This window comes from Monodelphis domestica, chromosome 2 (assembly GCF_027887165.1).
Source record: "Monodelphis domestica isolate mMonDom1 chromosome 2, mMonDom1.pri, whole genome shotgun sequence".
NCBI classification, from domain to species: Eukaryota; Metazoa; Chordata; class Mammalia; order Didelphimorphia; family Didelphidae; genus Monodelphis; species Monodelphis domestica.
The window spans coordinates 303,195,330-303,221,291 of NC_077228.1; the positions used below are offsets into that span (position 1 = coordinate 303,195,330).

Genomic DNA, 25,962 nt, shown 5'->3' on the forward strand with positions numbered 1-25,962 from the left:
TTGTGAATTGATCTAACCATTCTGGAAGGCATTTTGGAACTATGCCCAAAGGGTGCTAAAAGACTCTCTGCCCTTTGATCCAATCATACCACTGCTGGGTTTGTACCCCAAGGAGATAATAAGGACAATGACCTATACATGAATATTCATTCCTGCGCTCTTTGAGGTGGCAAAAAATTGGAAAATGATGGGATGCCCTCTAATTGGGGAATGGCTGAACAAATTGTGGTACATGATAGTGATGGAATACTATTTTGTTTAAAGGAATAATGAATTTGAGGAATTCCATGTGAAATGGAATGACCTCCTACCTCCAGGAATGGATGAAGAGTTTTCACTTCAGATCAGATCAGATCAGAACCAGAACATTGAACAGAGACTGATACACTGTGGTACAATTCAATGTAATGGACTTCTCTACTAGTAGCAATGCAATGATCTAGAACAATTCAGAGGGACTTATGCGAAAGAACATTATCCACATCCAGAGAAAGTAGAAACACAGAAGAGTGCAAGTAGAAACACAGAAGAAAAACAACTGCTTGATTACATGGGCCAATGGGGATATGACTGGGGATGTAGACTCTAAATGATCACCCTAGTGCAAACATCAACAACTTGGAAATAGCTTTTGATCAAGAATACATGTAAAACCCAGTGGAATTGAGCATTGGTAGCCTATGGGAGGGTGTTGGGAGAGGAGTGGGAAAGAACATAATTCTTGTAACCATGGAAAAACACTCTAAATTAACTAATTAAATAAAATTTCACAAAAATAATAAGGATCAAGAAACAAAAAGAGGGAAGAGGAATATCATGAGAGAATTGGAGGTCAGGAAATAAAATAAAATTTAAAAGGTTTTGCACACATAAAGATAAATGCAAGAAGGACTTGGAGGAAAAAAAATAACTTGGAACAAACTTATGTTGATTGGAATATTGGATAGAAAAGGTCAGGAAAGGAAGGTAGCCAGGGGTCCTGCAGTCCCGTAAGGAAATTGACCAGACTTCTTTTTAGACTATAATTATGCTAGGTAATTAAATTAAATGAAGGCAGACTTCAGGGATACCTGGATAAGTTTATTGGGCTTGGAAAATAAAGGTTTGGGAAAGCTAGAGAAAATTAGATCGCCAGTGGCAATGCAGGGACAAAAACTCCCAAGGGGCAAAAAGAGTCTCGGGGCAAAAAATTCTCCTCCAGAAAAGGTGCTGGGGAAAAACGCTCATTCTAGGGAAAGGACACTCTCTGGAAAAGGCTCTTGGCTTGGGAAAAGGGTGCTTCTCTGAAAGAGCACTTCTGCAGAAAAGGTGTGAAAACTTGCCCTTCTTTCTTCTTTTATATCTTCTCAGACACCTCTCACAAAGGAAGTGGATGTGTCTGAGGAAGCTGGGTTAGAGAGTGCTGGGAGATGTAGTCTCCCAGGGTTCAGATCCATTTTAAAACTCATACTTTTTATAACAAGTTTCTCTGGTAAATTTTCTCATTTTTTAATGTATATAAAACACTAGTGTTGAATATGAATGAGACAATCCCCAATTCATGAATAGTCTAATAGTATGAAAACACAGTTTTCCAATTAAGAAATCAAGCTCTCAATAGCCATTTAAAAAATCAGCAAACTACTAATTAAAGAAATGAAAATTAAAGGAACAATGAAATTCCACCCCATACCTATTAGATTCGCAAATACAATGAAAATGGAAAATGACAAATGTTGGAGGAGTTGTGAAAAAAATAAGCACATCGATGTTCAGGTTTATGGAATAATGAATTGGTATAGAAGGCAACTTGGAACTATGCCCCTTAAATAATGAACTTATATTTTCTAATCCAGCAGTGGGATCATTAAATCTAGACCTTCAAGAAGATCAAAAAGGAAAATGTGTCCCTATATGTCTAAAAACATTTAAGGCAGCTAATTTTTATGGTGTCAAAGAAATGGAAACTAAAGGAGTGTCAATCAATTAAGGGGTGCATGAACAAATAATATTATCTGAATGTAATTCACTGGTGTCTTGTAAAGAAATGATGAAAAAAATGGTTTTAGAGAAACCTGGTAGGAAGATGAGTATGGGTAGGCTTAGTGAAGTGAGCAAAACCAGTAGGACAATTTCTATTCTAATTGCATGTATAAAAACCTTTTAATTTAATATAATAAAAATTATTCATTTTACATTTAATAATATTCTCTTTCTCTTGTTTGGTAATAACTTCTTCCCTTCTCCATAGATTTGACAGGTAGATTTTGTTCCCCTAATTTACTTATAATATCACCCTTTATATCTAAATCATATGCCCATTTTGACTTCATTTTGATATAGGGTGTGAGATATTGATCTATTCCTAATTTTTGCTATCTTGTTTTCCAATTTCCTAACAATTTTTGTGAAATAGTGAGTTCTTATCCCCATACTGGGATTTTGGGGTTTATCAAACATATGAATGCTTAGGTCATTTACCTCTAATCTAGTCCATTGATTAGCTAGTACCAAATTGTTTTGATGATTAATGCTTAATATTATTGTTGTAAATATGAATAATCTTGAGAGACTCGGGGACTTTGATCATCACAATGATCAATTATGTTTCCAAAGCGATAAAGAATGTAGCTACTGATAGGGCCATCATAGACTAATATGCATATACATTTTTCAATGTGACCAGTATGGAATTTGCTTTGATAGACTTTATTTCAGGTTTTTTTTCCTCTTCCTTCCTTCCAACCCACAGCCCCAAACCCCCCAAATCCCCCCCCCCCATGCAATTAGGAAAGAGAGAGAAAAAAGAATGCTTGATAATTGAAAAAATAAAATTTAATTTAAAAACAATTTAATGATTTTATTTCCCTAGTTTCAACTTAAATGTATTAGTAAGTGGAATGTTTAAAGGGAGCTAGTTTATTAAATCAACACTTTAATGGAAAGATCAACTAAGCTTTCTGTTGTTAGATATTCTTTTAATGATTTGGCCAGTAGTGTAGCCTGTCTACCAGGAGACATTTCCTTATGTCATTTTCTTTTTTAGCTTTCTAATTATTTCTTCCATTTTTGCCTTTCCCTTTCTCTGTATCATTTTCTCTTCCTTCTCTTATTTTTCCTCCCCCCCAGTTTATCTACTCTGTCTTTCCTTCTTTCTCTCTTTATCCTTTTCCCTTCTCTGTCACATTACTGCTTACTACCTTTGATAATCATGATGTTTTCATATTAATAAATATCTTGCATATTACCTAAATGTAGTAGGTGCTAAATGAATGCTTATTTGCTTATTGAACCAAAAAGTGAAGCTATAAGAAAGAGACTTTTAATATTAGTTCAACTCTCTACCTTCCATTAAGGAAACTGTAATATGAGAGAGGAGTTAGAAGGGGCAACATGGTGTTATCAAAAGAAAATTGAATTAAGGGATCAGCCGACCTGTGTTGTAGATTTATATTTGCTACTGCCTTGATACCTTACCTTGGACTGTGCCAATAGGCATGCTTGAGACAGTTATACTATTTAGAATCCATTGCTAAATTTTTAATGTGGGAGTCTTTACATTTCACTAATCTGAAACCCTAACAAATCAGAGTTTGATTTATTATTTTGTTAATAATTTGGATTTAAGAAAGTGATAGAGAAAATATTAGTAATACAGATTTAAATTTTAAATTGTCATATATATATATGTATTTTGGAAAGCCATTGTTAAATATTTACCATCACTCCTCAGTGCCTTGTTTCTTAACCTGGGAAATGGAAATGCTAATATAATCTGGAGTTCTGATATCACAAGACCATAGGAAATCATGTAAGTAAAACTCTTTGCAGACTTCAAGGTATCTAATGAATATGGTGTCATTGTACACAAGTGAAATATATTGATTCTGGTTTCATAGGATACATGTTCAAATCCTCCCTTGGGAATGCTCTACATAAGGGATTTGGGACAAGTAATAAGAACTTCTCAATATTCCTAGGAAACTCTTAAAAATTCTGGGGTATAGATACATTTTAGACTTCAGTTTACTTAATTGTAATATAAGGGGATGGACTAGAGGGTGTCCCAGCTCTCCATCTAAGTCTTGTGATTACCTATTACCATTATCACTGATTTCAACCAAGGGATATTTTCTGGTCCAATTTCACTGCACTGCTCATGAACATCTATTTTATCCTTGAGTTATTCCCATCTTAAGGAATAAGCCAACATCTTTATTTATCCTATGCGGAACTTGTGAGATAAAATTCCATCTGGTTATTCTGACTGTTCTCCCACACTCTTCACCTCCCCCCAGCCCTTTTTCTGTGGCTGGTACAATCATATCTATTGAACCATGCTAGGGACACTTGTATTGCAATGGAAATAAATGATAATGAGCAAAAGGAGGATGGGAGGAGACAATCTCTGGACCAGTCGTTCTCTCTTTGCTAAAAGGCCAGAAGTCTGTGATCAAATGTTCTTTCAAAATGCAATTTTTCTCCCTCCATAAATAATTAAAACATTCTTTTTGGTCACTGAACTTTCAGTAGTGGCAGATCCTGACTGATTGTCCTTTTATGCCTGTGTCTATGACTGGAGATAAGGTTTGGCATAATTTCTGAAGGTCATTTCATGGAATATTACAAGTTTTAATGATGGAGGGAGCAAAAAATAAATTTTTCATTGACTTGAGAAATTTGAAGCCTCTATTTCCAGTTGAAGGGACATGCAGGACTGTGGAACTAGGCAGCCACATCCATGAAAGCTATGGCTGGTAATGACACCAGACAAGCATTGTTATATGGGAGCATAGCAATAGATCTTTGAATGGGGGACAGGCAGTGAGTGAACAAAGTAATAATCTAAGCCCTAGAGAGATAGACCCAATCTCTCATCACTAATTGCTAAAGTGTGTAGCCTACTTTGAAGATGAGCAGGCTTAAATAAAAGTTTTACTAATCCCCACCCATTTTTATCTAAAAAGCAGAGATGACTCTGAGGGGAATCCTATCCCATTTCTCTCCCTTAAGAAGATTACCAATCACAGTCCAGAGTCTTTGGGGACAGAAGGTTAAAGGAAGAAGAACAGATGGAGATCCTCAGCCCTGGATCTAGCTTTCTGAGAGCTTATCAGTAAAATAAATGTGCTTAGGCTGATAGTTTGGAAATAGTATTTGATGGGGGTGAATTTATCAGAAAAAATTCTTTAATGAATAGCTAAAGATAAGGTTCCTATTTCCTATCCTTTTTTCTATTAAATTAACTCCCAGTGGGCAAACTGTTAGAGAGATAATAGACATAAAATAATTGCTAAATTCAAGTAAACAGTTTCAAAAAGTCATAAGATTTTTATAAATGTCCTATTCTGCATTTTATAAAGTACCATAAAAGTAGAATAAATACAAGTTCCCTGAAAGAAGGAACTCTTTTCTTTGCACCATGAGTGCCTAGAATAGTGGTCAATGCATATTACTTTTTTTTAACTTTATTGACTCATAGATTTAGCCCTTAGAGATCCTCTAGTCTATAGGTATCCAAAAAATATGACCTGAGCTGCAGAATCATAATTAGGAAATATTTTAAAAATCAGTAACAATACAACAAAACATAAATAACATTGCATTTTAAAACTACATCAATATGTGTTTTTCAGTTTTCCTTAAGTATACACTTGTGGCCCATTTTGACACCAAACAATTTGTGCAACATCACAAGGTAAGTGAGTAACAAAGCTAAGCTTTGAATTCAGGTCCTTTATTGAATTGATTATTCCATGTCCTGCAAATTGGCCTTTATTGTAAATTTAGTTGACATTTTCTTTCTTCTGATCCTTGAAAGAAACAAATTTTGTGGGGTGGAGTGGAGAGTCTGAATCTCAAATTATATTGACGTAGAGATACCTCCATGAGGCAATTCCCTCTATTAATGCATATTTTAGCCATTTTTCAACTTCAAGACTTAGATCCTCATTTTGAGACTCTGGGAAGTTGTTACCTATCCAGTGTCATAAAGCCAGTATATATCAAAGCAGGACTTAAGCCCAACCGAGTTGCCCTGTCTCTGAGCTTAGCCCTCTATCCACCATGTCATGCTGCCTCTCAGAATCATTTACAGTGACCAAAATGAAATAAGGTAAAGCACTTATAAGTATTAAAATGCTGCCTGTTTCAGCTTTATTATATCTATTAACGTTACTACTACCAATTAGTATTCAAATTGAGTTGGAGCTGCTTGGAAGCTTCAGGGAAAGAAGTCAATAATTTGACTACCTCCAAAAGCAATCAGTTGGACTTTAGGAGAGTTCTAATTGTTAGGAATATTTTTTTCCTTTTATATAAAATCTAAATGTCTGTCTTTGTAGCTTCATCACATTACAACTCATTCTGGCCCCTGGAGTGAAGCACAGTTTGGCTAATCTCTCTTTTATAAGACAGCCCTTCAACTACTTGAAGACAGTTACCACATTTCTGGAGTTAGATCCAAAAGGATCATGACAGGTTAGAGAGAGACTCTTCTCCAGATAAACATCTTTTATTCCTTCCAATTGAACTTCATGCATCATCATCTTGAGGCCAGTCACTGTGCTACTCCTCTTCGAAATGATATTTGGCTAATCAATGTCTCTCAAAAATAGGACACCTAAATCAAATTTGAGACTCCATATGGAGCCCAACAAGGCTGAGTACAGCACAATTAATACTGCCCTAGTTGTGAGACTTTTTGCCTCACTGAATTTAGTCCATTATTACATTCATTTGTTTTCCATATCCCTTTGCTGTCTCATGTTGATCTCACTGTGCAGTAAAACTCCCAAATCCTTTTCAAAAGATCTGCTTTACATATTGTGCTGTACATGCTAACTATTTTGTACTCAAGTGTAAGACTTTTTGTACTCATGTAGCCCTTCTCTAAATTCATCTTATTACCTTCTTCCCAGTTGTCCAGCCTGTCAGGATCTTTTCCTATTCTGACTAATCTAGTATGTTTGATTTCTCCCCAAAGTTTGAGACAACTGACAATTTGATAAGCATGATATCTATGCCTTTATCGAAGATATCCATTCTGAGGCCAGCAGTTTGTCTGATGTTGGAATGACATAAGACATTTATAGGTCATTCATAAGTTAACTGAAGTAAGTTTACTCAGTGGCAGCAGAGGAAAGGTACTCAACAAGAATAAGTACAGAGAACACAGTGACTTGTTTCAGCATAGCAAAGATCTTCTGCCTCTGAGCTACACATAGTGGTCTGGCAGAGAAGCATCAACAAAGAACATTTCTTGTACTCAGGTGACCACTATCATATTTCAGTAGCCCCATAGTCTAGTGACTTCAGTCAATTTAAATATGAAATGAGCTTCAATACTTTTTTTAAGTAACCTTAATTTACATGAAGAAAGAGTTAAGATAAATGGCTTCCATCACTTGTGGATTAAATGCTAAATTTCCTCTAGAATAGAAAAGTGAAAAACACAAAAGGCTATCTGCCACTGAATAAGATTAATATATACTTTGGAATATTTAATAAAATAAATGAAAATAATATAGACCAGAGTTAATATTAATATGTGTTTTTCATAATCAGTATATAGCCAGTTGGTGTCCTTATGAACGATTTATTGTCCTCTCATGTCTGAATATGCTATAACTATTCTAGAAGGGCTTCTAATACTTACTAAGGGAAATAACAACAAGTGTGCTATTCTCCTGAAGAAATAACTGAATATGGAAAAATGAAGACTAGAAGACCCAAACTTTGTAATGTCCATTCTTTCCTTTCTTTTAGCAAGACAAAATCTTAGATCTAAATGATACAGTCCACATTAAGGATGATGCCCAACTTTTGCAACCTACAGGGATCTCTTGATGTAAAAACAGTTAATGTGCATAGGGATAGTTACAAGAATTCAAATGCTACTGTTAATATGATGACATTTCCTGCATAGTCATCAATCATGATCAAAGATTAGGAAAGTTGCCCTGTATCATGGTATACTTAGTGTTTCTTGGCCATCAGCCAATAACTGCCCTTCCCTGGTTACCCCATGACCAGAGAAGGATGCTAGTTCTTTGTGCCAATAGAGGCCTCCAAAGGACATTTTTTTTCCTATTGGAGCTAGTTAGATACTTTTACCTCCCCCTTGTTGCTAGAAAACCATCCAGATCCCAACAATTTCTTTCGTCCTCCAAGTCTTCCCTGGATAGAAGTTATTCAGTAGCTACCTGGATTTATATTAGCCCAAAGAAGAAGGGAGGTAAAGGAAGGGCTGGGCCACAAGACAAAAACATGGAGGCATACAAACATGCTTGCATATAGGCAAACCTAAAAACTGTGAAGATTGGATTTAGCTATCCCTTGATTGTAAAGATTGGATTTAGCTATCTCCTGATTGTATCAATGAAAATACTTAGTTCTTTCTTTATTGTGAAGATAAAATTATAATCTCCTAATTATAACAACAAAGATACTTAGCTCTTCCGATATAGTGAAGCTAGACTTGTAAGCTACAATCTACTTTTAGATTTTAACCACAAAAAGGTGTTAAATAACTACAAAAGGTGAACTTAACAAAAGAGGTGTTAAGTAACCCAAAAAGATATAATCTAACCAGAGAACTAAAGAGTGGACAGTCCTGGAGAAAATCTAACCAAAGAAGGTGAGAACTAAAGAATGGGAAGTTCTGGAGAAAAGAGTCTGCTGGGATTGGTAGACGTGAAAATTTAGAGGAGGTGACACAAGAGAAAAAGGTCTTTAAATGGGGGGGGGGACTGAAGAGGACAGTCAGTCACCCGGGAAGATGGATGTTCAGAGATTCAGACATTTGGACTTTCGGGCATGAGGACATTTGGACAGTGACTTGGAGGAGTGACTGGAAGGCAGACATCCAGACTTCTTTAAAACTGTCACCTTTGATGAGTAAAAAGCTGACTTAGTGACCCTGCCTCTCTGGAAGCATGAAGCCTCCAGATAAGGCCCATCTTTTTGAGACTCTCTTTCCCTGGCTGAAGCTTAGAGATTATAACTGGTATCAGATAAAGCCAGAGTTTTCTCTCTCTCTCTCTCTTTCCTTAATATCTTCCTTCTATTGTAAATATTGTAAATAAACTACCATAAATTCTATTTACTATAGTAATTCATTTTGGGATTTAGAAATTTAATCCCTGGTGACCATCTAATTAATATATTATCAGTCCAACCACAATAAAATTTAACATAAAACTAACATTTATATTTATGCAATTATACATTTGTATATAATATATGGTTGGGCACAATAAAATATGTTTTCTTATACTTAAATCTATGAATGCAACCAATGTAAAAATATTGAAAATAATCTAGAAATATATAAAGAAAATATTGAAGATAATCCAAAATTATACAGAAATCTATACAAAAGCAGGGTCACGGGATAAAAAAAAAGCTGAAAAATGTTTGGGAGGGGTATCTTACTATATTCTAAAGGAGAGGTTCTTAAATTGAATATGTGAACTCTTAAAATATTTAGATAATTGCATTTTAATATAATTGACTTTCTTTGTGCCCATATGTAATTTACTTTAATTTTATGCATTTAAGGACATTTTTCTGAGAAGAGATCCATAGGTTTTATCAGACTTCCAAAAGGGGAAGTCATGATGTAATGAAGGTTAAGAATCTCTGGCCTAATGGGATTAGTCCTGAATCATTCACCAGGGGAAATGATAAGATTTGCTAGAGAAAAGGGTGTTGCAACTGGCTGGTGGAGAGTGAGAGATAATGAAAGCCAGAGGAAAATGAAGTTTCTTGAATGACCCTTCCCTACTATCAAAGTAAATTTCCCTGGATGAGGTAGAGAATAGTTAGAGTGTAGGATTTTATCCTAATAAGGGGAATTACATAGGATGTGGGGGAGGGGACAAAGGAGGGGGGAGATGTGGGTATAGTAGGTTTAGAATTAAAGTCTAGAGTCAGTATTTTTAATTTGATTGGGAAACAGTTTCAGAGCTACTGCAGATTGCAGAGCACTACAATGCCATGATTAAAATGCCAGTGGAAGGCTGCTACTGGGATAAGAAATACAAGGGAGTAGATAAGAGCCTCCTACAGAAGTCTACAATCAAGGGTTTGTCCCAAGATGATGGGAAACGTAGAAGAAGCAGTGGTCTGAGGAAACAGATCTCAGGATTTGGAGATAAAAGAGTTGGAAAGAAAAGTATGTCACCAAGTTAATGAAATGTAGTCTCACTATATTGTGAGCCTTAAATGAAAATCAAAATTTCCTGACAATAATACAAAAAAAAATGCAGACCTTTTAAATCATGCAAAATGTAATTTGAGATTTGAACCTGCTCTATTTGTAGAGGTCATAGACTAAAAATGAAATGTGAAAAAACTACCATTCATAACTAGAAAAAAATTATATTTATGACCTCAAGGAAACTTTTGACTTGTGAATTTTAGATTTTCTCCACCCTGATTAGTTTTTAAAATCCTAGCAACCAGGAATGTATATACCCCTACTTAAGGATTAAGTGTTGAGGAGGATGGTCTATGACAGACATGTGCTAGCAAGTGACAAATAAGAAACAACTGACAGACCCCATGGGCTATCCTAAGTCAAGCTTAAGCTACCATTGGTACATGTGAGACACAGGAAGTTATGTAAAGAACGGTCTATATATTTCCTGTCACTTCCTCTCTCTTTGTCTCTTTCGTGGAGACGTGGCTCTCTCTCTGGCTCATGTGGCTCATGGCAGAGTGCTGGGGATTATGGTGGTTTGGGGTTTGTGGCTTGCCAATGAGGTACCTCTGAGAAGCTCTGGGTTAGGTGAGGCATCTTCCCTGAGCGACCTTGGTGAGTGGTTAGGCTGATTCCTCCTTTCCTTTACTTCTAAAGCACTATCCTCTTAGGAGGCCCCTCATCTCAGAGTAGACCTCATGGCTGGAAGCTGAGCTAATTTTAATCTTCTGAGGGGGCCTCACAGCTGAGTTGTCTGAACTTCCCTGGGCTTAGGCTAAGCCAGAGAAATCTTATAGCCTTTTCTCTCTCTCTTCTTCTTAATTTCTTCCCTCTATTATAATTAAAACACCATAAAAATCCCAAACTGACGAGTATTTTTATTGGGATTTAATTAATCCCTGGTGACCACTAGTATAATGTATGCAGTCAATAACCCCTAACAGAATCTAATTTTTTAAAAATGATTTGAAGGTAGTAGATCTGCTAGAAATATTTTAGAGGCATAATATAAAACTGACCTCTTAAATAAAATCTTAAAGGCATAACCTTGAATTTACTGTAAGATAATAATCCCTTTATTTTTTTTTCAACAATTTCAACAATTCAAGAACTCCCTAGCCATAATGCAGTAATTGCCAAATGTGTTCTTTAATAAGTAACTTACAAATAGTTTTGCTACACAAATTTTAAACCAAATTATGAAATAATACCAAAATAGACACTGGAAGAAAGTGGGTTAATAGCTGATAATATGAAGCAAAAATAATGGCAAGGTATAAAGAAAGGAAACAAATCATTTTTTCCCCAGGCATTAATGATAAATATGAACATATTTTGGAAAGTTTTACATATTTCTCTATTTTGAGAACAAATCTAAGAATAGCAATTTCTAAGTCAGAGTTAAGTGTGAAGCAGTATAGACTGATAGTTGTTATTTTTAAGGGTTTCTTTCTAAGCAAGGCCTTCAGAATCAGAACTTAATTGTCTGACCAACGGATTGAAACCAATGAGCTATAAACCCACAGGAGCACAGCCCTCCTTGTTTATGTGAAGAAAAGAGAAGTGTCTTCCTCCTACAGTGACTAACTATAGGAGGGATTCTTTGCAATACAAAATTTAAAGGGACAACATTCTTCTACCCCAGTATCATTATGGACATAAAGATTATGAGCATTTTGAAGTCTATAGGAAATTAAATGTTTAAATGTAGGTTAATGGATATGCTAAATGTATCTCTAGGGAAAAAAATGAGGGCAGGTTGATGTCCCTTACTGACAGATTAGGCATTCATTGAGAGGAAAAGAGAAAGAGAAAAAATAAAACTGGAAAAGATAATGAAAGAGATTTTCTTACAAGAAACTAGGAAACCCAAGATTATATATCATGAAATACCAGAGTGGATGGTATATCCTCAGAGGTGATCTATTCCCATATAGATGCAAACAAAAATCCTAGTTATAATATACTAAATATATTATAAGCACTTATACTGCATGAGATACTAGGTACAGAGTGCACAAAGGCAAAAAATTCAAAACACTTGCCCTCAAATAATTTACATTCTAAAAGGGTAAACATTGTGGACATAGGTAACCATATATCAAATATATAGACAATAAATGTAGGACAGTTTGGGAGGGTGCTGTCAGATGTGGTGATTAGGATGGGCAAATTGGCAAAGGAGGGGTTTGAGCTGAGTTTTGTAGGAAATGAGAAATTTTTAGAACCAGGTGTGGGGCTTAAGACCGAATGCATTTCAGTTATGGAGAATAGCTAATGGCTCTGAGAAAGGAGTTTTAATATCATGAATGAGGAAGAATAAAAAGGCCAATTTGGTTATACCAAAGTTTTGGGAAGAGAATTTATGTATAATAAGAATGGAAAATTAGGTCTGGGTCAGATTGTATAAAAATTTAAAAGCCAAATGATGGAATTTTTTGTTTGATCATGAAAATAACATAGAATCATTGGATTTTTATGAGAAGGGAGTTAATATCATCAGACTTGTGCTTTAGGAGAATCATTTTGGCAGCCACATGGATATACTGGACAAGAGAGAAATAAGACAGGAGACCAAATACGAGTTTGTCCAAGAAGAAGGTTATACAGGCCCAAATTAGAATGATCAAAGAAAATGAAGTTTGAAGGGATCTTTGTAGTCATGGAGTTCAGTCCATATATGAATGGAATAAACATCATAGCATACTCAAGAAGTGCTCATGAAGTCCTGCTTCCAGATTTCAAATGAGAGATTACATGACCTACTGAAGTAGATCATTTGAATGGAGGTCATTTGTAGTTATTAGGAAATCATAGCCATTGTTATTTCTCTTGATATCAAGACCAACTTTACCTCTTTATAATTTCCATCTAGTGCTTCCTTTGAACTTCTAGGTTCAAAAAGAACAAGTTCAATCATGTGTCTTACTAGCAAAAAGTGCTAGATTTGAATTCAGAGAACTTTCATTATAGTGCTGACATTTTCTCCTTATTCAGTCACATTTGGCTCCTTATGATCCCATGGACAACAGCCTGACAATGCTGTCCTTGAGGTTTTATTGGCAATTATGCTAAAGTGCTTGCCACTTCCTTATTCAGTGGATTATGAATTATGGCATCTTGATGTTAAATCTTGCCTAATAAGTTTCTGAGGTCACACTTGAACTCAGGTTTTCCCTGACTCCAGGTCTTACACTCAAACCCCTGAGCCATCCAGCTGTCTGCAGGTCAAACAGAAGTTCAGTGACTTGCTCAGGGTCACACAAAGAGTAAATGTCTAAGGCTATATTTGAAGTCAGGTCTTCCTGACTCCAGGTTTAGCACCCTATCCTCTGAGACATTCTGGTTGCCATTTAATGTCTAAGAAAAATCAGTCAGCTCTTTTAGTCCCTCTGAGCTCAGGTTTCTTTATCCTTGAAGTGAGAATGTTGAACTAGTTGGCCTCAAAGTCTGCTTTGAGCTTTAAGATTATATAATCTTCTATTCAATCTTCTATATTACACCTCTTCAAAAAGTTGAAAATCAGATAGCATATTTCACCAGCTTTACCTTTTTCTAGCTAAATGCTCCAAATTCTTGCAAAGAATCCTCTTGAAACATGGACTTAAATCCTTTCTCCATCTGTATGTTCCTCTGCTAGACACTCTCCAGCTCCTCAATGTCCTTAAACTGCACCACCTTAAAGTAGACAAAATATTTCCAAGGAAATATTTTACCAATCATAAAAGCCCAATATCTCTTCCTGGGTGTGACATTATAAAGGACAGGGGATAAGTGAAGAGGAGCCAAGGACAATACTAAGCTTGGATATAGATTGAGTTCAGATTGTGATTTGAAAGCCAGTTACACTGAAGTGAATAGGCTAATGTATTATAAGAAAGAAGGATGGCTATCTTGGGTTATTTATCTAAGTAGAGTTCAATAGATACTGTGAGCTGGCATTCAAGTGTCTATGAAAAGAGCGATTTCTACCCAAAACTAAGGCTTACGGACAAACAATTCCAAATACATACCTTCCTTTTATAAGACATGAAAGAAGTACTAATAGAGGGGTTTTTTAGATGGATTCATAAGCTAGTTTAGAAAATATTTCGTCAACTATATTTCATTAAATTATTGGTTTCTTTTGCAATTGTATGTTTTTTTTATTTTATGTATTAGAAAACACTTGAGAAGGGGGATATTGGCTAATTAAGTTGCCAAAATATTGTACGTTACAAAAAAGTCTAAAAACCATTCATTGGTGGAATCTAAAGGGCAATTTCTCAAAGGGAAGGGCTTGAGGAGACATACAACTTGAAAAGGAAAGAAGGAGAGGACTTGCAAGACTATAAGTACAACTTCTCTTTTATGTGACTTTTATGGAAATATTGTTAATATAACCAATTCAAATAATATATCAGTAGGAATATGGCTTCAAATAGACTATCAGTGGGACAAAATGCTTCATGTAAAACACCTCTCCCTTTGCTATCAGGGAAAAGGTGTTTATGCTGATTTATTGGTCAGCTGTGAGGATTTACACAGCGTGTGCCTTTTTCCTATGGATGCAGGGAGCCAATACCTGTATTTGGCCTTTCATCAGTAAGGATCTTCTTGATAAGCTGGAGAAAGACCATTGAAAGTGTTAGCTTGAGAGAGGTTGGAGGGATGTTTCTTGTCATTATGGAAAAGAACCTGAAGAAGATGCAGAGGTAAAAAGATAAAGCAGTGTTTTCTGAAGAAGCTGTTTTCAACTTTTATATGATGAAGAGGATTTAAGAGAAGAGGCAATTTAATATCTTGAGATAGAGTAAAGAGAAAACTACTGTGGTTCCAGATATGATACACTGTTGAAAAGAAGTAGCAATCACAGATATTTCAAGGCTGTGGCTTTGGCAGTAACAGTGGTTGTAGTCACAATATGGTAAATATTTTATATTGCAAAGTATGTGGTAAATGTTTATGTAATGTATACTATAAATTATACACATGTATAATATTCTCACTACTGATGTATTTGGTAATTTCACTATATATTTTTATGTAGGTAAATAAGAGTAACTATTTAAAGGATGCATGTCAATGTGGAGATCAAAAGTCTTAGTGTTATAATTGAAGTCACTCAGATTTTATTGAGAATCATGAGAATTATAGCAGCCATCTCTCTGAGGATTCACCTTGCTGAGGTGGACAGCAACTAAAGAATAAGGAAGCTCAGGGGAAGGTGGTAAAATATACTACATTTACATTTCTTCTAAGCCAATAAGGTAATATGAGAATACTATGAGAAACATGGATTTGTGGAAAGAGCATTAGATTTACTTAGGTCTGAATACTAGCTTTGCCACTTACTACCCATATAACATAAAGCAAGTCATTTGCCCATTTTCTCTGGGGCTTTACTTCCTATTTTATTTAGAAAAAGAGAGTATTCAAAAAGCTTATCTTTGAGGTACCTTTCATCTCTAAATCTACGAGCCTGCATATTGGCTGTATGACTGAACAAATTATTGAAACTTTCACAAAACTCAGCCTGTTAAATTGAAGGTGATAAGCTGCATTGGTAGAAAGAGTTTCCTTACTGGAAGTTCCTTATACCAATGTGGAAAGGGGGAATGTATTATAACAACTGGCATCATATATATATATATATATATATATATATATATATATATACACATATATGTAGTGCTTTAAATCTTGCAGAGCATTTTAAATTCATCCACTTATTTAAACTTTACAATATCCATGTAGAGTAGATGGTTAAAGCCATTATTATCTTCTCTACTTTATTGATATTATTGTCTCCACTTTATAAATGAAGAAATTTATGAATGAAGATGTTGAGTGACTTGCCTATGGTCACATGCCTGCTATGTGTCAGTGACAGGATTTGAACATGGGCCTTGCTGACTCTTAGTCTAGCACTCATTAAGAGGCTTGTCTCTTAAGGACATGGACTTTATTAATAAGATTATCTTTTTCCCCCCAAATGGAATTCTGCAATTACTTAGCAGTGCATTTAAATCTGTATCTCAGCAAAGAAGTTATATGTTCTAAAATATTTATAATAGCTCTTTTTTTCCCTTATTTTTTTCTTATTTTTTATAACAGCAAATAATTGGAAACTGAGGAGACATCCAGCATTTGGGGAATGGTTAAATGAGTTGTGGCTTATAATTATGATGGAATATTATTGCACCATGATAAATGATGAGCAAACTAATTTTTAAAAATGCAGAAAGGTTTGCATTAAATTATGAAAAGCAAAATGAGCAGAACCAAGAGAACACTATATATACAACAAAAGAAATACTGTTTGAAGAATAACTTGTAAATAAACATGCAATAAGTAATTTTATATATACATGTATCTTTTTGTCAAATAAAGCCTTCTCTAGGGCAGGGAGGAGAGGAGGATACCTGGGAAATTTAATTGAACAAAAAATTTAATTAATCTCTAAAATTTGGCAGAACCATCCTTCTCCCCTCACTGATTCTTTTCCCTACTTCCACATAGTTTCCTATTTTCATTCTGATACACATTTCTGGGGCATGAGGAAATACATTAATATAGTATAGGGTTAGGGTTATAAAGATAAAAGATATAGGAGAGGAAAAAATGGAATTCCCACCCTCAAAGTAACATTTTAATTTGAAAATTGCTTAGGCTATGGCAAAGTGAGGGAGATTGAATCTATTTGGAGCAGCTTTTTGCTGCCCTAAATTTCTTTCTCTGCCCTGATTTCTCATTAATTTCCAACCGCTACAGCTGTTACGGGCCACCAGCCTGATGAATGTTGTGGGAGCAGCAAAAAAAAGTTTTTACCTTCTTCATTGCCACCAATCACAATATATCTAACACAGAGAACAGAAATGGTTTTAAGTACTTGATTTGGTCAAGTAGCATTTTCCATCTAATCAGGATACATGGCTCCAGGAACACCATCTGGCACCTTTAATCAATGAAGTAGAAAGCAGTGAGGGTTAGATACACATGATTTGTGAAAGTACTGTTCACTGAGCCAATAAGAAAACTCTCTGCCCATCTTTTCCTTCCTCCTTGAAAGAAAACCTTAAACCAAGGTCCAGTCAGGCTAAATCAACATTGCCAGCTTAAGAGACCATAGAAATTGACTATCCCCAAATCTCTTGATTGTGATTCATCTGTATTTAAACAAATTGAAAAATGAGTTTATTATGCTGCTATCTTAAAGCAAAGTTTGAGAACATGTTCAAATCAATAGAAGTTAAATAAAGCTAACACATAATAACCATATTTAAGAAGCTTTATCCTCTGTGAAATATACTTAAATATAATAATGGTTTTAAAGGAAATTCTGAAACATTCTATTTGAAGCAATTACTGGGAACCCATTATTCAAACAAAGGACTTATATTACTAGGAAATTTAAGACATGAGGGAAATTCCTTTGAGACAAAAGAAAATCTATGTAGGAAAATGATTTATAAGAATTTCATCTTGTAAGCAAGAAAAGGCACTAAATAAAAACCTCTATAAATTTGGGGAGTATTACAGTCATGAATATAGAAATGTTGTCTTCTGCTATGGTGTCTAGTTGGCATGCCCTGCAGTACCCAAGGGTATTATCTATGACATATTACAGTAAACAATACTGTCTGCTCTGAAGGAATGGAAATGAATAATACATTAGGATAGTTACAGATGTTAACTGTTTGGGTCACCCTCTAGTGTGTTTATCATTTAACAAAAACAAACTCTAAAAGTCTCTCAATCTACTTCCACTGCCAGTAGACCTGATCTGAGCTATGGGTTTTCAATCATGTTTAGGTAACTGGAAAGTTACATGAATTTCAACCAGCATAAAAAGTTGACCCTCCTTGAATAGTATAGAAACTCTTTATTATTCTTGAATTAATAGAGCCCATTATCATAATACTCATAATATCATTGGATAGTTTTCTTCTAAATTTCACAGAAATAAATGCTTGAAATTGATTGAGGACTAAGGTTATCTTCTCAGGGATAGGAATATTGTTAAAATATGTCTCCATGCTACCTGGGCTGAATCATCCTGGAATATAACAATTTGCTTTTTCTGAATTGTGCTAGTATTTGTCCAAATTCTGGAAATTTAGCTCTTTGAAAGGTTTCTTAGGAAGGAGGCCAATGTCATCCAACCAATGGCCATATGCACTTCCAAATCCACCAAAGAACTAGAAAAACCTATTTGAACTGATGCAGAGTGAAATAAGCAGAACCAGTAGGAAAAGACTGCTATACACTTCCAGAGAAAGAACTGTTGTAGTGTAAATGCAAAAGAAAACATATGTTATCATTTGTTTATTTGATTATATGTTTGGGGGTTTTGGTTTTGGTTCTATAAGCTTATTCACTTACAAAAATGAATAATATGGAAATATGTTTTGTGTGATAATACATATATAACTCAGATGGAATTGCTTGTCAGCTCTAAGAGGGGGGAGAGAAGAAAGGAGAGAGACATTATCAATCATATGATTTTGGAAAACTGATGTGGAAATTTGTTATTGAAATATTTTTTAAGTTATAAGAAAAATTTAAAAGTTTATAGCCAATGAAGAGTCAGACATGATTGAAAGGACAAAACAATTGCAAAACATACCTGTTTGTCTTTGTTATCCATTACTTTTTTATTGCATTTACTGGTGAGAGGAGGAGTCACAGGAGAAGGGAGGAAAAGAATCTTAGTCCATTGGATATGTATGTATGTCAATGCATAAATATAGAGCATATATACACATGTCCCATTCACATATTTCTATATATGTATTGTATATATATTGAACTTAATTCATTTGCCTAATTCACACTCTATTTCTATGGCATTCTTACATGATTACTTTCACTTTTTATGTATCTAAACCATGGCCAAATAAAGACATAATTTCTTTTGATTTTTGATAGTGTGAGAGAGAAAGAAAGAAAGACTTTGCAAAAAGAGACTAAATGCAAGAGTTTGCAAAGCGGGAACTTGCCCTATGCACAGAACTGTATGAACTCTATTCTAGAGTCTGCAGAAGAGAGAAGAAGAGATATGGGAAGACAGTTGGAAGCCTTTTGTTTCTGTCCTTCAGGGAGACTGGTGAGGTAACTCCCTGTGCTTGGTCTGTCTGAGCCAAGTGAGAGTTTGCCTACCTGTTCACTGGGAAGCCAAAGGTTCCTGCTATCCTGCTATCCTGCAAGTCTGGTATCCTTTTGTGAGATCCTGTCAACCCTTTATCCACATTCTCATCTACCTGTGTACCTGTGTTCCTGTGTCCTGAGAGTTTCCTGATGATGAGAGTTTCATCTTGATGATGAAACTCCTGAGAGTTTCCTATGGGAAAGACCTGAAGCTATCTTGGGCTTAGGCCTAAGACAGTGAACTCACCAAGAGTTCAAAGCTATCATATTTGATGAACTATAAACTTGTCCACCATTGATTTGGAGGACCAGTTAGGTCAGATTAGTAGTGTAGGATTTATAGAGAGTATAGTAGAAAGGGGTGGGAGAAGTATTCAGATTTTAAAGTTTAGGGATTCCTTTGTTTCTGGTCCTCCCATCATCTTTTATCAGAATGTTAATAAAACTAATCTTTAATGTTTTTAACTTTGGTCAAATAGGCAGATAGCATTTTGGCCTACAAGCTACCTGTCTGGCCTACTCACTCAGTTGTGTATCCAAACTTGAAATATCATATATACAAACCTTTCCATCCTTATTACTCGTCTATTTCAATAGGAAGTAGAAAGAACAAACAAACACAAAAGATGTCCTAAGGCACTGATGGCAATTTTTTTAGAGATAGACTGCCAGGTCCTGCCCCCACCCTAACCCCAGACTGAGTACTACAACCACCCCTACAAATATGATATACCATATCCTTCCCCACCAAGTGCTGGATACCCCCTGTGCACCATTTACCCCACACAGGAGAGGGAGAACCCCCCCCCCCATTGGGCTACTGGACAAAGGCACGTGTAATGTGAAAAAAATGTCCTTAAGTACAAGGAGAGGAGAAAGGGAGTAGCTTAACTGAGTCCCTCTGCCTTTCTAATAAAGAACTCTGGGGACGAAGAGGGTGACTGTGTACCCACAGAAAGCATTCTTTGTTCTATCTTTGGCAGCTGTGCCAAAGGCTCACCACCACTGTCCAGAAAATAACTGTGAAGCACTTAATGTCTTTTTTCAAAGGAAAGTTTTAATTCTCTAAATATAGACAAACATCATATGTAAATATTATTTTCTTAACCTCTATTAAAGAAAAGACCATGTCAAGAAAGCTACCTGGAAGAGAATTTTGTCCAGCAATGCATGATTCTATAGAAAGCTACTTGTATATGACAGTATTAACTCAGTTTATTAATGTAAGGATGATACTAATTTGTAAAATGTAATTCACAAATTGGAGAATGGGACAAAAATCCTAAAAGATTTCTAAAAGTTTAAGAAGTAGTAAGAATTTAGAGGAGGAAATTAATCAGGACAGCTCATTCTGGTGTCATGGAAGGGACCAAAATGAAAAGAAAAACATAGCCAACAAATATAAAAAATAAGTATGATGGGAACACAAGGAAACATGTCTGTTCTATGTGCGATTGAAAACAAAAGAAGAATGGGATAGGGAGATATTTTAGCAATATTTTACTATGCTAGAGCATGCTAAAGAAGCTCTTGTTATCCTCAATAAGTCATGCCTAGAATACTTTCTCTTGATCCAAGTTCTGTGTTTTCACTGGGAGGTTGAAAAATTGGAGGGTATCCAGAGGACAGACAAATTAATGATAAATAGTTGAAAATATGGACCCATAAAAATATTTTTTAAAAAGAGCTATGAATATTTAGCCTACTGGATTTAAGAGATTCCCTGAGGACAATTTTCAACCAAATAAAAGTGATTATAAGGAGTCTTGTCACCTAAGGAGAGACACTTCTAAAAACAAAACAAATTCATAGTAAGAATGTCTTCAGAGAATAAGTACTTATTCTGATCAAGATTGGACTACCTTTATTTGTCATATTTATTATTCTTATTCACTATCATAAATGGCACATGTTACTTTGTTAGAGTACTGGGTAAGCTTTTTAGAGCAAGATGCTGAGAATCTGGGTTACACATGATTTCAGTAGCAGTTTGGAGTTGGGAAAAGATAAAAACCAAGAACTTATTTCAACACATCATGGTCCTTACAGTAAATCACATAACCACACACTCCCCAAGGTAACTCCTTAGAAGAGATACAAATCTTCATTGTTAAGAGTGAGATTCCTTGCTGAGATTTCCTATTACCAAAAATAAAGATCAAAGACCAACAAGTGTTACATGCCCCCCTCCAAATCACAGAGGAAAAAGATGTGCTAAAATGTACCATATTTTTGAAAATACACATTCTTTTCCTTTTTCCTTGATCACTTGGGACACAGTCCCAAAAGTTGAATTACAAGGGATCAAAATATATACAGTTTTATATCTGGGAATATTTCCAGATTATTCTCCAAAATAGTTGGTGCAAACCACATTTCCACCAACAGTGTATTAGTGTTCCAATTTTTCCAATCTCTTCCAACATTTGCCATGTTCCATTTAATGATTTTAGTCAATCACATAGGTGTGAGATGATACCTCAGAATTCTTTTTAATTTGCATTTCTCTACATTTGGCATCAATTTCTTTGTCCAAAAGCTATCTGTTAATATCTTTGACTATATATAAATTGGGGAATGTCATATTCTTATAAGTTTGACAAAGTTATCTTTATATTTGGGATATGAGACTTCAATCCAAGAAAATGTCTGAAATTTCCCACAGTTTTCTGCTTACCTTCTAATCATGGCTATAAGACTTCTGGAGGAGGAGCCAATATGGTGGAGTAAATCAGAGTAGCTCCACATCACTACAAGAATCCTCTCTGACCAAGATTAAAGTATCACCACAAAATGAATACAGGAGTGAAAAAGACAACAAGGAGAATGAAACAAATTTCAAGAAAAGAAAAACCTGAAAGGTAGGCAGAGGACATCTGGGGCACCTGAGTTAGAGGGAAGCAGAGCCAGTAAGAGGCTGAAGCAAGGGGTGAAGAGCAAGCCAAGACTAAGTTACATACCCCCAACCCACATCTGCTGTCCCAGATTCAGAACCTAAGCTCAAGTCAATATTCAGACACTGAGATCCTGCCTGTGCAAATAATGGTTGAAGCCAACCCATACTTCTTGAAATCTCCAATGATTTTGCATGGAAAGTCATCTTGATTATAGGACTTAGATTTGGAATTTTGTTCACTTTTTTATTTAAAGGAATATGATTTTTTTTTTCTGTTTAACCTTTATAAAGTAGTGTCTTCTGATCTTATTGGATGGGTGACTAAGTTTTGCAACCTGTATATTTAAACATGTACCCATTAAGAAATGTGTAGTTTTCTCGAAATTCTTGATGTTTTTCTTAATCTTTTTTTTTTAAACCCTTACCTTACATCTTGGAGTCAATTCTGTGTATTATTTCCAAGGCAGAAGAGTGGTAAGGGCTAGGCAATAGAGGTCAAGTGACTTGCTCAGGGTCACATAGCTGGGAAGTGTCTGAGGCCAAATTTGAAACTAGGACCTTACATCTCTAGGCCTGACTCTCAATTCACTGAGCTACCCAGATGCCCCCTTTCTTAATCTTTTTTGACTTTAGAGGAATCTTTTAGGAACTTCCCGCTCTCATTTTGAAGAAATATTTATCTGAGGTTCATCAGTTCTTTCAGTTTACTTCAGAATTTCTCTTTCATCTGTTAAATATAAGTAAAATTAAATTTATTTGTTCTTTTATTCAGTTCATGTATCTTAAAGACCAATAAAACTTGTTGCACATACCAAAAACAACAACAACAAATAAAAACCATGGAGAAGTCCAGAGTTCCAGCCCAGGGCAGTCTGAGGCTCATCCATATAGGCCCAGAGTGAAGTCAAGGATCCCAGTCTGGACATGGGATAAAGACATAGTTCACATTTTGGGGTGACTGATAGTAATAAGTGCAGGCTCCTCAATCTTTTTGCCTAAAGCATGAAGCAGAACTACAGTACAGGACAATTAAATGTGTGCCTGATTATAGTAAGTACACAGTGTAAAAATTAAAATTAAATGTGCAATAATGAAAATATTATATTTTAAGGGATTTATTAATGATCATTAGAAGCAAAGGAATGAAAAGGTAACAACATTAAATTAAAAAAAAACATGCCCATGGCTAATCAGCCTCTTCAAAACCTTGCTTACAACCATCATGCTCCCCAACAGGAAGCCAAAGAGATCCAGAGCCAGAACACCCACGGAATGTATTCCCTGTCTACAGGAAGTATGTAATGACAGGAAGTCAGTGGGATTCAGGGAAATGTACTTTTTTAGGGTAACCAATTTTCAATTAGACAATAGTAGGACCAAAAACTTACACATAAGCCTGAGGCTACAATTTAAATAGTTCCAAACCTGATCAAGTTCAAAGTAAGACCAAAAGCTTACAACCAAACTTAAGGTATGTATTTGTGTTATCAGGGTCTTAAGAGTCAATTGAATCATCAGTGGGAAGGGCCTCTCAGAGCAATCAGCCATCAGACCATCACATCATCCTACAAAAACGGAAACTGTTAAAAACATGGAAAATAAGCTGAGAGTAGCATCAAGGAAGAACTGAAGTTTATGAAGGTAACCCAACTTCAAAGAAAACAGAGCCTACCTATAATTAGATAGGAAAAATGAGCAATCAACAACAAAAAAAGCACCTAACACTAAATAATTTTTATGGAGACAAAGAGCAAGGTACAGACTTAAAAAACCAATTAAGCGAGGCAGAGGAAAAGTGGGGAAGAAAAAGCAAAGTGATATAAGGAGAAATGAATGGGATATCAGAAAAAAGGGGCCAATTGAAAAAGGAGAACTGAAAGTCAATAGAAAAAACTCAGGCTTTAAAAATCAGAATTAATGATCTAGAAACTAATTATTTCATGAGAAATCAAACAATAAAGCAGAATGAAAGGAATGAAAAAAACAGAAAAATATGAAATATCTCATTTAAAAAAACATTTGACCTAGAAAATAGATTTGGGAGAGATAATTTGAGTACCTGAAAACCATGATCATGAATAAACCTTGGATAACATATTAAAAGAAACTATCAAAGATAACAGACCAAAGATCCTTGAACAAGAAAATAAAATTGAATTTGAAAGCATTTATAGATCACCTCCAGAAAGAAATCCTCAAATGACAACTTCCAGGAATATAACAGTTAAATTGAAGAGTCACGAAGACAAGGAAAAAATATTTTAAGCAGCCAGAAAGAAAACATTTAAATATCAGAGAGCTACAATCAGGATCTCTCAGGACCCAGTGGATTTTACATTAAAGGATTGAAAGGCATGGAATATGATATTCAGGAAAGCAAAACATTTGGGTTTAGAACCAACTGAGTATATTCTTTTAGGGGAAAATGGATATGCAATATGATAGAAGATTTCCAAGCATTCCTGAGGAATGAGCCAGACCTAAACAAAAAAATTTGAGAGCCAAATATGAGACACAAAAGAAGCCCAAAAAAGTAAATAAGAAAAAAAAATGTAAGGGACTCATTAAGGTCAAAATGTTTATATGTTTACATGGAAAAATGATAGCTGTAATTCTCAAATATTACTCTCAGTAATAGAGAAGATAGATAGAATTTACTCAGAAAGTTGGGGAAGTTAGCCTATTATGATGATATATGATGATGTGATGTGTATGTAAATGTGATGATATCAAATGATATCAAATACATACATATGAATGATTTGTAAAAAAATCACAGAGTGAAAGAGAAGGTTACACTGAGAAAAAAAGGAAGGAATAAATAGTATGGGATAAATTACATAACATAAAGAGGTGTGAAAAATCAATATAGAGAGGGGAGGATAATGGTGGTAACAGGCAATGCTTAAGCTTTACTCTCATCATAACTGGCTGAGAGAGGGAAAAACAAGTATACTCAGTGGTATATAGAATTTTATGATGCAACAGAGAAGTAAAAGAGGAATAAGACAAGGGAAGGAGGTAGAAAATTGAGGGAGGGGGAAGTGTGTGTGTGTGTGTGTGTGTGTGTGTGTGTGTGTGTGACAAAAAGCAAAATACTAGTGAGGAGGAAAAGAGTGAAAGGGAATAGAGCAGGAGTTAAAGAGGATAATATGATGGGTAGATGGCAAAACACAGCTGAATGTGAATAAGGTGAACTCACCCATAAATGAAGTGGATAACAGAGTGGATTATAAACTGCATTATAAATGGTTTTAGGTAAATGCTTCTTATCATTTTTAAGAAAAGAATCCATTTATACTTATGCTTTCCAGAGTTTATCTTAAAAAGAATGAATGTTGTATTTTGTCAAAAGATTTTTCTGCCTCTTGTTATACAATCATAGGGATTTTTGTACTATTGTTATTGATATAATCAATTTGTTGTTCATTTTCCTTATATTAAACCATCCCTGTAATCCTGGTAAAAATCCTGTTTGGTTATAATGTATAATTTTTATGATAATCTGTCATAGACATCTACATAATATTTTAGTAAGGATTTTGACATCTATATTTGTTAATAAAATTACCCTATACTTTTTTCTCTGTTTTTGACCTCCCTATTTTAGGATTCAGCTCCATATTTGCTTCATAAAAGGACTTTGGCAGGACTCCTTTTTTTTACCCATTATTTCAAATGATTTATTTAATATTGGAAATAGTTGATCTTTAAATATTTGGTAGAATTTACATGTAAAACTATCAAGTTCTG

The 25,962-nt window shown here is 35.0% G+C and overlaps 1 pseudogene; it reads right to left on the minus strand.

Moving 5' to 3' along the window:
* LOC100619877 (growth hormone-inducible transmembrane protein-like) overlaps positions 1 to 22,413 on the minus strand; it is a 68,345-nt pseudogene extending 45,932 nt beyond the window's left edge.
* Between the last annotated feature and the right edge of the window lie 3,549 nt (positions 22,414 to 25,962).